We start from the raw sequence: 12,877 nt of genomic DNA, 5'->3' as shown, positions 1-12,877 counted from the left end.
AGTAACTTGCCTGTATAATAAAAGCTGGAGTCAGGATTCAAATCCAGGTTGTCTGGCTTTAGCAGTCACCCTCCTCATGTAAGCTATGCATGAGATACGTGATTACAAGCAAGTTACCTATTCTTGCTGAGCTAATCTTTCCTATCTATAAAATGCAAATAATCTTGAGGATTTTTTTTTTAATTTAATGGTATAAAGACCATTATTTGTCAGGGACTTTTTTGTTGTTGTTGCAATGAATGGAAGTATACTTACAGTACCTGTAGCCACCCAGGTACAACCATAAACCATTCTATGCGTTTTAACCGGGTGAGAATTAAGTAGAGACTTCATTGCACAGGTAACAGAAAAGAGCTAAGAAGCCAAAAAGGGCAATGAAGCAAACTAAAGATTAATAACAGCACAAAGCAGCTACCCCTGCTAGGCTGGAAGGACATGGGAGGTTAGCAGTGCTGCCTGAGTCAGACGGTGGCAAAGGCAGGGAGCCACAAAGGAGAGAGCTGCTCTGAAGTCACTGCCCAATGCAGAGAGAGAGGGGAAGTTATACCCTGTTTCTCCCTTCTTCCCGGCTCCTCCAGTCTTTCTCCGGAAGTCAGCTGACACAGGAGACGGAAAAACATGACCCAGGAGATGGAAAAACATAACCATCTGGTGGGAGGCCAGTCCTCCCACCAGAGATCCGACCAAAGCAGCTGAAGAGTGAGGAGAAAGGGTCAGGGATCAAGAAGTCCATGAGAAAATCATAACAAAATTGTAAATCCTAACAGATATCAAGGTTTACATCTCACTCTTCTGTATTTCATTTCAATTTTGCTTGAGGATACTTCCTCCACTCTTACATCTCTCAGCCTATTAATTGCCACATTGCACTGTTAAGATTTGTGTGAATGCCACCTTAGTAAAGTAGGGAAGTTTTGATGTATAGTAATCATATTTTGAGGATTATCATGATTTATATATAATGTGATAACCTTGACTTTGCTTCCAATCTCCATATTTAGTATTAAGGTTTTTGATGTGTTCTATTTTGTTTTTATTTGTATTAATGATTTCCCATAGAAAGCTAAAACTTTGCCCCATGGTCTAAGTTAGAAGTGAGAAGCAAATCAGAAGACAAAAGGAACTCACCTCTGATACTAGATGAAGACTTTGCAACCAAAGTTTTATTTATAGGTGACAGAAAGAATGTGATAAACTAGGTCTTCAATAACAGCTTTGTAGTAAATGAGAATGGCTGTTTGTTAATCAACCACTGGTGAAAATCAGGGGCATGCCCTTCAATTTTACTTAAATTATACAGGGGACCATATTGTGAATTTCTGATGTTTTGGCTTGACATACTTAGAGATGCATTTCAGTATCCCTTTTAAGAGGTCTATAAGTGATGGGGACAGGATGCAGAGAAATTCTAGGCATAAAAGGGCAGGTTCCCAGTGAAAACCCCGCCCTCAAATCAAAAAGCCTGAAACTGCGGCCCAAAGTGAGAACTTACATCCCTGTTTACCCACTCAAATGTTGCCTTTTTCTAAACTCATGACCCCGCCCCTCCCTATCCTGTGCCTGTAAAAATCCCAGACACAGGTGGTAGAATGGACTGTGGCTAGATATCAGAGAGAAGTGGCTTGACTTCAGAGGGACAGCTTGATGGCATACCTTCAGAGAAGAGTCCCCCAGGAGAGAGCCAGACTCCAGGGGAAGATTACCTATCTGTCCCTCCCCATTTCAGCTCCCCTTCCCGCTGAAAGCCACTTTCATCAGCAATAAAATCCCCTGCGTTCACCATCTTTCAATTCGCTTGTGCAACCTCATTTTCCCTGGATGCCAGACAAGAGCTCAGGAGCCACGAGTGTAGATACAAAAGGCTGTCAAGCTGGCCCTTTGCCCTCGCTGGTGGAAGGCAGCCACCTCAGGCGAAAAGGCAAAGGGCCCACTGAGCTGCAATGTCAGAGGTAAAAGAGACGGTAACCTGCCCCTGGGGTTTTGGGGGTCGCAGGTAACCCCACAGGGATGCTGCTGGGGGTACCGCGTGAAATTTGCTCCTGCTAGCCTACAAAAGCAGTTGGCTGGTTCCTGCATTCACTCACTCCATTTCCTGTACTCATTCATTTGCATGCTCCCTCCTGTGAGGAATTGAGAGCAGCTGGCTGAGTAAACAAGGCACCTCTGTCGCGAGTCCCGTGAAGGGTCCAGGGAAATATCCTGTATCATAAGTATATGAAACGTCTATGTATTCTATGTTAATATTTCATCATTTATATGTTAGCTATTTTACATTTACACAGAAAGAAAGAGTCAAAAGTGAAGCGATTGCTAGTTGGCTTTCCTAAGAATAGACCATAAGCCCTAGATTTGAATGCAGGACGTTTACTGAGGAGTGCTCTCAGGATCACACTTGTAGCCCACTGAAATGAGCTGGATTGGGTGAAAAGAAGCCTTAGACTGCTATGCAGTCACAACAAAGATCTCAGCTACCTTGCCAGAAGCCCTGGAGCTAGGATGAGCACTCAGAGCTGTCCAACCCTGAGGCAAAGAAGCTGGGCTTTTAAAACTCAACATTGATTAGTCATTAGAGGTAGGCTATTGCCCAGGAAGGGAGGGACCTTTGGCAATGCAGCTGAAGCCAATTTCCAAGTGGAAAATCACAGTTGAGAGGTGTTATCTACCAACACTCCTAGCATCTAGAGGAATGAGGGCTTCAGGCCTCAACATGGGGCAGGAGTAATAATTTCGGCATTCACTGCAATAGCAACACTTAATATCCAGAAAGTACTACATACTAATGAGAAGATGACTGGCTGAATTTATTAATTGCTATAAATGTTAATTTAGGTTTTATCCCAGTTTTTTGGATATCATTTCCTCAATCCTAGGTACAACTAAAGATGGTAGATAGCCATCTAAAATGGCATCCAAAAAGCCCTGCTTGCTGGTATTCAAGCCTTTGTGTAATTGTCTCTCTTGTATCTGGCCTGGACCTAGGGACTTGCTTCTACCAAATAGGGTATGGCAAAATGATGGAATGATATTTCTACAATTAGGTTATAAAAACCTGTGACAGCCGGGGGCGGTGGCTCACACCTGTGGTCCCAGCACTATGGCAGGTCGAGGCGGGCGGATCACAAGGTCAGGAGATCAAGACCATCCTGGCTAACATGGTGAAACCCCGTCTCTACTAAAAATACAAAAAATTAGCCGGGCGTAGTGGCACGTGCCTGTAGTCCCAGCTATTTGGAAGGCAGAGGTAGGAGAATTGCTTGAACCCGGGAGGCAGAAGTTGCAGTGAGCCAAGATCGTGCCACTACACTCCAGCCTGGCAACAGAGTGAAACTCTGTCTCAAACAAAACAAAACAAAAATCAAACAAAACCTGTGACATCTTTATGGTCCTCTCTGTCCTTGTCTGACTCACTTCAATGAAACCAGCTGCCATACTGTGAGCTGCCTTTTTGAAGAGGCTCCCATAGCAATGAACTGAAAGTGTGGTCTCTGGCCAAGGATCTTAGGGAGACAGACTTCCAGTCCAATAGCTGACAAGGAACTAAATCCTACCCAGAAAAACTTAGTGAGATTGGAAGTATATCCTGCCCTAGTTGAACCTGAAGATAACTACGAACTTGGCCAACATCTTATGGTGGCCCCGTGAGAATCCCTGAGTGGGATAAACTAGCTACACCATGCCAAGACTTCTAAACCACAGAAGTTTCACAGTTGTGAAATCGTAGATGCTTTGAGTCACTAAGTGTTGGGGTGATTTTTTTATGTAGCAATAGATAATTAAGCAGGTATTATCCATTAAACTTGTTTTTTTTTTTTTTTGTTCAAGGTCTGGCATGGTACCATATCAAAGTCTTGTTAAATATAATGTTTAGTTCAACTAAATATCTAAGCTCAACATAGTTCTGCACTTCAGAATTGAGAAAAGAAAAAAAAAAGGGAGCTAATCCATATGATGCTACAGTAGCTCCTCCTTTTTCTGTTTCCCAGGAGGTTCTTTTTTAAATCTTGGTATTTCCTACAGTTTTATCCTTAGTTCACATTTTTAGTGGTACTGTTCAAGACTATATTAAAAATCTTCCAATGAGCATTGATGTGGGGGAAAAACGCTGAAATAGTGAACATAAACAGAAATTATTAAGGTAATATCTAACACAGCGAGCAAGGAAATTATACCTGATATGGGAGACAATCTAAATGGAGTATCAAAGAAAAGACAGTTTTTCAGGACTGAACAGGTTTAATCTTTAAAATTCTGACTGCAAATGCTATATTTGCAATAGAACTTTAATATATGAGAACAATGTTTTAATTCAATAACTCACTACGTACCTAGTTTATACACTTGATACAGAAAGAACAAGGGTCTGTGACTTAACTTCTATCTCCTATGAACCCACAATCACTTAAATGTAATTTAAGTGAATCACTTAAATGTGAATTTCTGAATGTCAAGACTTGAAAGATTTCTAAAACAAGTCTTGCTTTTAAAGTGCTATGAGAATAAAATATTTGACTAATAATTGTAGAATAGTGAATAGTTTACCCGAATCAGAAAGCATGACTAAGAGGCTAAGAGGATGTTTTAAAATGAAACAATGCAAAGAACTTGGTAGGCATAACAAGCAAAATAATGATCATGTAGATTGCTCTTGGCCTGTCTTGATAGACGCAAAAGTAATGATCATGGTAAAAATGATTTTAAGATAGTAGAAATAAGGCCTAACTAGAAACAGTAACATAAAATTGAGTAAAAGAAAATGTAGTTTAAATATCTTAAAGCACCTATGTAAACCCCATCATGTCAGCCTGTGGAACACTTTTCCAAGGGATATCTTCAAATCCCCTGTGGCTGAGTAATTTAAACATGAAATGAGGAAAGGATTGAAAAATACATTATAGAGAACAACTTCTCTTCAGCAAAGGAATGTATTGGATGACTTAATAACGATCTACGGTGCTGCTGCCGGTATAATTTGTGTGGCACCATAATGAGACCGGAAGTAAATTGTGATGAATTCAGAGATGTATGAGAGTGTGTGCATGTGTATATGAATAACATATGTATATACATATAGATAACATGTGTTAACATGTATATATGTAAGTGTTTATGTATTACAATTTTCTATTAACTCATTTTACCATTTAAAAATTAATGACCCAAGGAAGAATTTTTTTTTTTCTTGAGAATAGTGTTTCCGGGGAAACATTTTGTAAATGTAGGGCTCTTTCTTCCTGCTGAATTTAAATAAAGCAGATATTTAATCTCTTTTCTTGTCTATTTTCCCGAACATCACTAAGGTCTGTTCAGCACAGCTAATTTAAGTCCTTAGTGTCTTCCATTTGTTTCTCTTGAACAATTCTCTTTGAACAATTACAAAAAGAAACAAATGGCACTTTTTGTAATTTCTCTTTAAAAAGTCTTTAAAAATCATAGTAGCAGTTCATCCTGAGGTGAAGGAAAGGATGCCTAGAGGCAAGGCGTCAATGAAACTCCACTTCAAACTAGTCTAGTGAGCAGCCCATGCAGAAGCTAATGGGGCCATTTCTCTGCTCAGTGCTCAGCACAACCTACAGAGCTTTTCTTTAGGGCTTAGGTTGAATTGTTCCTTTCCTCCCTCCTTCACATACTTCAAGCTGAAAGATATGTTTCCTTTGGTGGGAACACAGTGCAAGAGGTGAAATCATTAACAGAGATGCAATGTCACTGGCTCCCCAGATCTGTGTCAGCTTAAAGTGCCAACTGTGGTACCCTTTCATCTTGGACCTAACAATGAGTCCCAATTCTTATAAATTAAAAACTATACACCAAAAGGTTGTGCTTATTTAATCTTCTTTTTTTTTTTTAAACAAAGATGAACAATTAGAGAACAATTATAGTATATGGACACAGTTGTTCGCCAGTTCTGAAAAGAAAAAAGAAAGAAAGAGTATGGGGGAGAACCTATATCATTTTGTTTCATTGGATCTGCTGCACCAATTTGCTGTCAAATTGAAACAAAGAATTGAATTCAATAATAAGAATAATCTTATCATTAGTATAAAAATTTGTAAGCCCAGAGTTAGAAAAATAATATAGTATTCCTGTGTCAAAATTTAACATGTAGTATCACTAATGTGATATCATTTCAACATTTCTTGAAAATATTATCTTTTTTTTCCAAAGGTACAATCTACCCAAAACAAAAATGAGTGAATATCAGAATTCTGCTTTTGCTGGTTTTCTTCAATGTGAATTTTACAGAAAATGTATAGTCAAATGGATGTTATATGCTGAGAATCTAAGTTATTTGTCAGGTAACTAAAGTCTAAACTTTCATAGCTTTGAAATGATATGAACAAATGCTTCAAGTTGTAATGGAAAGCTTTTAAGTAGTTAGAGCTGTCATTGAGTTCTTTACATCATTTTTAAATACTAGCAATATAGCATTCTCCATTTGCATGATTCCTCACTGATCTTTTTAAAACAATAAGGACCAGGTTCATTTTAAGAACATCTAGTTCTTAATTTGTTGACACTCTCAACAATTCTCATTATTCTTTGAGATTCATGTTCCCCTTTACTTAAGTATAATGAGTCATCTAGGATTACATAATAATCACAGACATTTTCTTTTCATTTGCTAAATGCTTATCCATTAAATAGTTTTGTCACCTCACATGTTCATAAGTGACAATCCAGGAGATAAGATTATTATCTAGACATTGAGAGACTCTCTTTCTCATTTAAATTTTTGGTGTGGTTTTGTGTTTGTTTGTTTTTTGTGGGGTTGTGGGGGACAGAGTCTTGCTCTGTCACCCAGGCTCTAGTGCAATGTCGAGATCTCAGCTCACTGCAACCTCCACCTCCTGGGTTCAAGCAATTCCCCTGCCTCAACCTCCTGAGTAGCTGGGATTACAGGGGCACACCACCATGCCTGGCTAATTTTTGGATTTTTGTAGAGATGTGTTTTCACCATGTTGGCCAGGCTGGCCTTGAACTCTTGACCTCAGGAGATCTGCCTAACTTGGCCTCCCAAAGTGCTGGGATTACAGGCGAGAGCCACCACACCCGGCCTTTGGTGTGGTATTTAAACAACATTTATGGGATAAAAAGAATCAGGCATTCGCATCAGAGAGTTCACTCCCCACACCAAAATGGCTAGAGACAACATAAAACAAAACAAAACAAAATGGCTGCAGGGGCACTGAGTTGGGAACAAAGCCTCATGTTGACATTTTCATCTTAAATCACAAGTAGAAGAATGGTGATAGGGAGAAAGGAGAGCGCAGTTGAGTGCAGTACAGGACCATTTAGCAGAAAAATCTGTTGAAGAGACGGTCCTGCTTCCATAGCTCCAATCCCCTACTTCTGGATGGCTGAGGTCCTGTATATTCTGTATTCCACTGCATGCAGGTGAACAACTGGGGTTTGTCTAGAACGGTTTCAAAAATTTAATTCATTTCCTTATTGACCACTATAATCTACTAACTTAGGAAATAGGGCAGATGGCATAGAGAGATGCTCAATAATCACTTGATAAAAGAATGAATGATCTCATAGATGAAACATGTTCCACTTAAAGATAGTTATTTTAGCTTTGTGGACTGCTAGATTGTATACTCTCTGAAAACACAGACAGGTTCTGTCTTCTTTACTGAATTACCAATACCTAATATAATATCCTGGCACATGGTAGTGAAATGAAAAAAAAAAAAAAAGAGAAAGGTCAGATGAAAGAATTAATACTCATATGATGCAGAAAGAAAAATATTTGCATGAGGTAGCATTTCTTTTTCCTCAAATGAAAATGTGAGCAGTTTTAAGGTGGAATAATGTTAAAATAAATGTACCATATAAGGGGGAGATGTATTTTCATTTTACAATATGTGTATCATACTTGGGGGAGACTTGAAAATTGAATGTCATTTTGTTTTTCCAACTCAAACTTTTCATCAAAAAATATATCAAAATTAGGACGTAGTCTCACTGTTTACTATAATCATTACAATATCAGATAAACAGACATGGGTTTATCATCATTTATCCTGTGGATGTATTTATTCTCATATTTTTAAGAAACTAAATACAGAAAGGAATTACCCCAGAAAAAAAATAATTATGATAATAAAGTAATATCACTTAGATATAAATAACTTAATTTGGAACTGTTATGTCTCATAAAATGGTAAAAGGAAATCAATTTATGTGGAAAGCATTGGGATAATAATATAGATCACCTTGAAGACAGAGCAGACAACCCAAGGAGGATCTTCATTCAGTGAGCAGTTTCAAAAACTGGGCCTTGGTAACTCCAGTCAATTGGCAGCCCTTGCTAAGATGCAAGTTTGGTCTAACAGGAGGGAGTAGGGCTGACTGTTGGAACCAGCGGTAAAATAAGTAAGTGAAGGGCATGGACTCAATCTGGTTTCCAGGAAGTTTTCAAAGCATGAAGCTGGACAGCAGGCACCAATTGGCTTTCACAGGGCATAGGAGAAAAACCCAGTAGGCCCCCGCAAAATCTCAGCCTTCTTCCTCCAAATCTAAACAGAGGGCCCAATCTCTTAAATTAAGAGAACAATTACATTTTCAAACATTTCAGTGGAAACTAATAACTGTTTTCTGGACACCGTTTTCTCTAACTAGGTGAGTAGAAGCTTTTACCAAAAAAATGTTTTGTATTATTAACAATAATGGTAATAATTTGTAACATGATTGAACAGCAACTGTATGTCAAGTTTGTCATAACTACTATGCACAGATTATCTCATTTATTCCTTACAGCAACTTCATGAGAAGGCATTGTCATTCCCATTTTGTAGATCAAGAAATTGAGGTTGAGTTTAAAGACATTGCATATTTCCAAGGTCATACAGATAATTAGTACCACAGTTGGCATTCCAATCTAGGTGCACTGAGGATGTGGGTCACACTGATAATCATTAGGCCTTATTTCAGACTGGGCTTCAGTACAACCTGTGAAAAGGTGGGTTATTATGTTGGCAGTATACTCATCGTATACATTAGTCAAGGATAGGTAGGAACTAGAGAAAAGTAGTTCGCAAGGCACCTGGTGAACTTTGATGCTTGTCTCAATTTGATTAGTATTGTTTTATTCTTTAAAAAAATTAGTATTATTGGTATTTAGCCCTCGTTTATTCCTAATTATTTTGTATTGTTTTGCTACTAGAAATATAATTTGTACCCTTTTAGTCTTCTATAACTTTCTTATTACAAGGCTATGAATATACATACACTGAGAATACAGATAATCTAAAAAAAGATGAGCCTGAAAATACACTCTCAGAAGCCTGTAAAACAAAACCAAAAAGAAACTTATTTATAGGACTGATTCAACATGTCGGATTTATCCACCTCCATACATTTTCATTTGGGCCATCTGTAATTCTATTTCTAGAATACTTAATTGCATTTTTTTTCAATTATAAAACTTGGGGGTACATTATTCAATTATGAAACATGGAATTGTAATAATCCCCTCAGTATATGCTTAATTTATTTACTTTTTAACTTTATAGTGATGTGTGGCCATATATTGTAGATACCGTTAATCCTAAAAGCATTAGCTAATGACTATTTTCTGTACTTGCATAATGTCCAACAGCTGGATAAAACTGAGAATTTCAGTCACTATTTTGGAGTTCTTTTTAATTGAGGTCACAAATACTAATAACTGGCCATATCCAGGTGTGGTAGAAGTAATCAGTTGTACACCAGGATCCTTTCCCTCTTTTCTTGGGCGCAAAGCTTAAGCATATTATCCAGCCTGCTTTGCAGTTGGGTAGGGGCAAATGACTGAATTTCAGCTAATGGAAAGTGAGTAGAACAAATGTGTGCCATTTTAAGACCTTGACCATAAAAGTCTCCCACATACAGCACTCCATATTTTCCCCTTTCAGCTAACCAGGGTGGTGACCACAACCCCTACCGCAGAACAAACATGGAAACCACTTGTTAAAGATGATGGAGGTATTATCAATCACCTGCATCTCTCATTGTTTGTGTGGAGCAGTGGAGAGCGACTTCCTCAATCCCGCTTCCAACTTTCCCGCCATTAAACTGCCCCATGAGTAACAAAATGTTTTATTTTGTTCACCCTTTATGTGTTAGAACTGATTTAGTTTCACAGCCCAGGTGACCTACACTCTAGGTGAGTGAATTTTTTTCAATTCTTGGATAGTATTTTCATTTGGTTCATTTTTTTTCAAGGATTGAATTCCATATCAGTTTTTCACTCACTTGAGGAGCATCTCTGGGGACTGTGAGAATGTGCCTTGCAGACCTTCCCACTTCAGGGAGAGGACTTAACCAAGGGTCCCAAACTGCATTTGGAAATCCATCACCTCATTTGAGCTGAGGATGTGCCTGCTACAGCTGCTCACAAGCAGTGAATGAGCATGGCAGGGATACTAAGGCCAATCTGTTCCTGGAGGACCCGAGCTATCCCTGACAGCTGACTTTGGCTTAAAGACAACACAAAGGCTTTGGCAAACTGAACCTTCCTTAGACTGCAGGGCAGTTTAGGATATGTCCCCTCTATTGTCATCTCTACCTTCCCTTCATCCAGTATTAAACTTGCACGGTGATCTGATAGCTCTCCTAGACTTATTCAGCTGCTCCAGGCTTAACTGGCTCCTTCTCTCTTTGCTTTCACGCAGGTATTCCTCCTAATATAGATGCTAGGATATTTATTTATTTGTACATAAATCTTGACATAGTCCCTTATTGGCAACTGTTTCTCAGTATTGCAGAGCCCATCTATTAACAAACAGTATGTGCCATTCGTTACCTGGATATATTTATTAGTTTCTAATTTCCTAGGGCTGCTGTAACAAAATACAACATACTTGGTGGCTTAAATAATCAGAATGTATTGTCTCACAGTTTTGGAAGCTGGAAGTCCCAGATGAAGGTATTGGCAGGGTTGGATCCTTCTGAGGGCTGTGAGAGAGAATCTGTTCCAAGCCTCTCTCCCAGCTTCTGGTGGTTGGCTGGCAATCTTTGGTGTTCTTTGGCTTACAGATGCATCACCCCAATCTCTGTCTTCTTCTTTATGTGACGTTCTACCTGTGTGTGTCTGTGTCCAAATTCTTTTTTATATAAGGACACCAGTCATACTGGATTAGGGCTCATCCTAATGATCTCACCTTGATTTAGTTACCTCTCTAAGGACCCTGTTTCACATGAGGTCACATTCAGAGGTGCTACGTGTTAGGACTCCAGCATATTTTTTTTGAGGGGGCGCAACTCAACCTGTAACCGAACTATTAACCAGTCAATCACAAGATTTTGCTTCCCATATGCTTAGAAATAGCAAATGACACACTCATGGAATCACCTCTTTGTAGCAGATGTCTTAACATGATAAAATCCATAGATTATATTAGCAATGGATATAAAACATTATTATTCTTAAAAGTACTTTAAATCCTATGGGAACATGGTTAAACATAGCTCGCCAATCTAATGAAATTATTATCCATGATACAATTTTCAACAGAAAATTGTAGAATACAAATCAAATGTCAACCCAAGAGGGAAAACCATGCAAATAAATTGCTGAAGAAACACTGCGATGGTTAATTTTGTGTGTCAGTTTGAGCCACGAGATGCCTACATATCTAATCAAACTGGGTGTTTCTGTGAGGGTGTTAACCAGAAGAGAATAGCATTTGAATAAAACAGATGGCCCTCCCCAATGGGGGTGGGTATCAACCAATCCACTTAGGGCCCAAATAGAACAAAAAAGCAGAAGGTTAGACTCATTCTCCCTCTGCCTAACTGCTGGAGCTGAGCTATCAAACTTTTGCTTTGTATGCTTTATTCTCAGGCCTTCAGACACTGACTGGATTCCACAGAATCAGCTTTCTGGTACAGAGGCCTTTAAACTACACACCCCTGGCTTCCCTGGGTATCCAGCTTACAGAAGGCAGATCATGGGACTTCTCAGCTTCCATAATTATGTGAGTCATCATCTTATAATAAATTTCTTTTGATCTATCTGTCTATCTATCTATCTATTCTATTGGCTTTGTTTCTCTGGAAAACCCTGACTAATACAGATGTTGGTGACAGGATTGGTTCTAGAGGAATAGAATTTTAAGGATGAGTTTTCTGAATTGGTTTTGGAGTTCTGGAATTGTCTCTATAATCTTATTAGATTTAAATCTGCTAGTGACCTTATTTCTAGTAGTAAAGAGAGCACTTATAGTCCATGGTTGGAACCGGTAGTACAGATGTGGAAAATATCTCTTGGGTACTCCTAGTCAATGACTTATGAAGCAAATTGCTGGCTGATTGTGCATGTGGTACTTTTAAACATTTTTGGAAAGCTAATTAATATAATGATGTTGATTGATTGCTTGCTCCTAATGTTGCTGGACGAAGTGATGAAAGAAAAAGATGAGCTCAGGAATTCAAATTCCCAGCAAAAGTGCTGTATGTGTAATGGTAATGTGCTGTATGTACAATAATGATAATGATTTGTAACACGATTGAACAGCAACCATATGTCAAGTTTGTGATTACTACTATGCACAGATTATCTCATTTATTCCTTACAGCAACTTTATGAGAAGGCATTGCCATTCCCATCTGATAGATCAAAAAATGTGTATGCTTCTATGTGTGCCTTTAAGGAGACCCATATCTCTTGTAAACACAGGGCTGAGATTATGGAAAATTAAAGGTACAGTCTCATCTTGTGACTAGCTAAATTACAATGCAAGTTGAACTCCCAGCCCTAAAGGTATCTACTGTTAAAATGAAAATATTGATTGGGAAAGAATGGAATCCTATATATTGGAATGGAGACATGTAGGAAGATGCGATGAAGCTGGGGACATTGAGCCCCTAAAATTTGATGAGTATTTTTGCCAGT

This window comes from Gorilla gorilla, chromosome 3, assembly GCF_029281585.2.
Source record: "Gorilla gorilla gorilla isolate KB3781 chromosome 3, NHGRI_mGorGor1-v2.1_pri, whole genome shotgun sequence".
NCBI lineage: Eukaryota > Metazoa > Chordata > Mammalia > Primates > Hominidae > Gorilla > Gorilla gorilla.
This window is presented reverse-complemented; position numbering follows the sequence as displayed.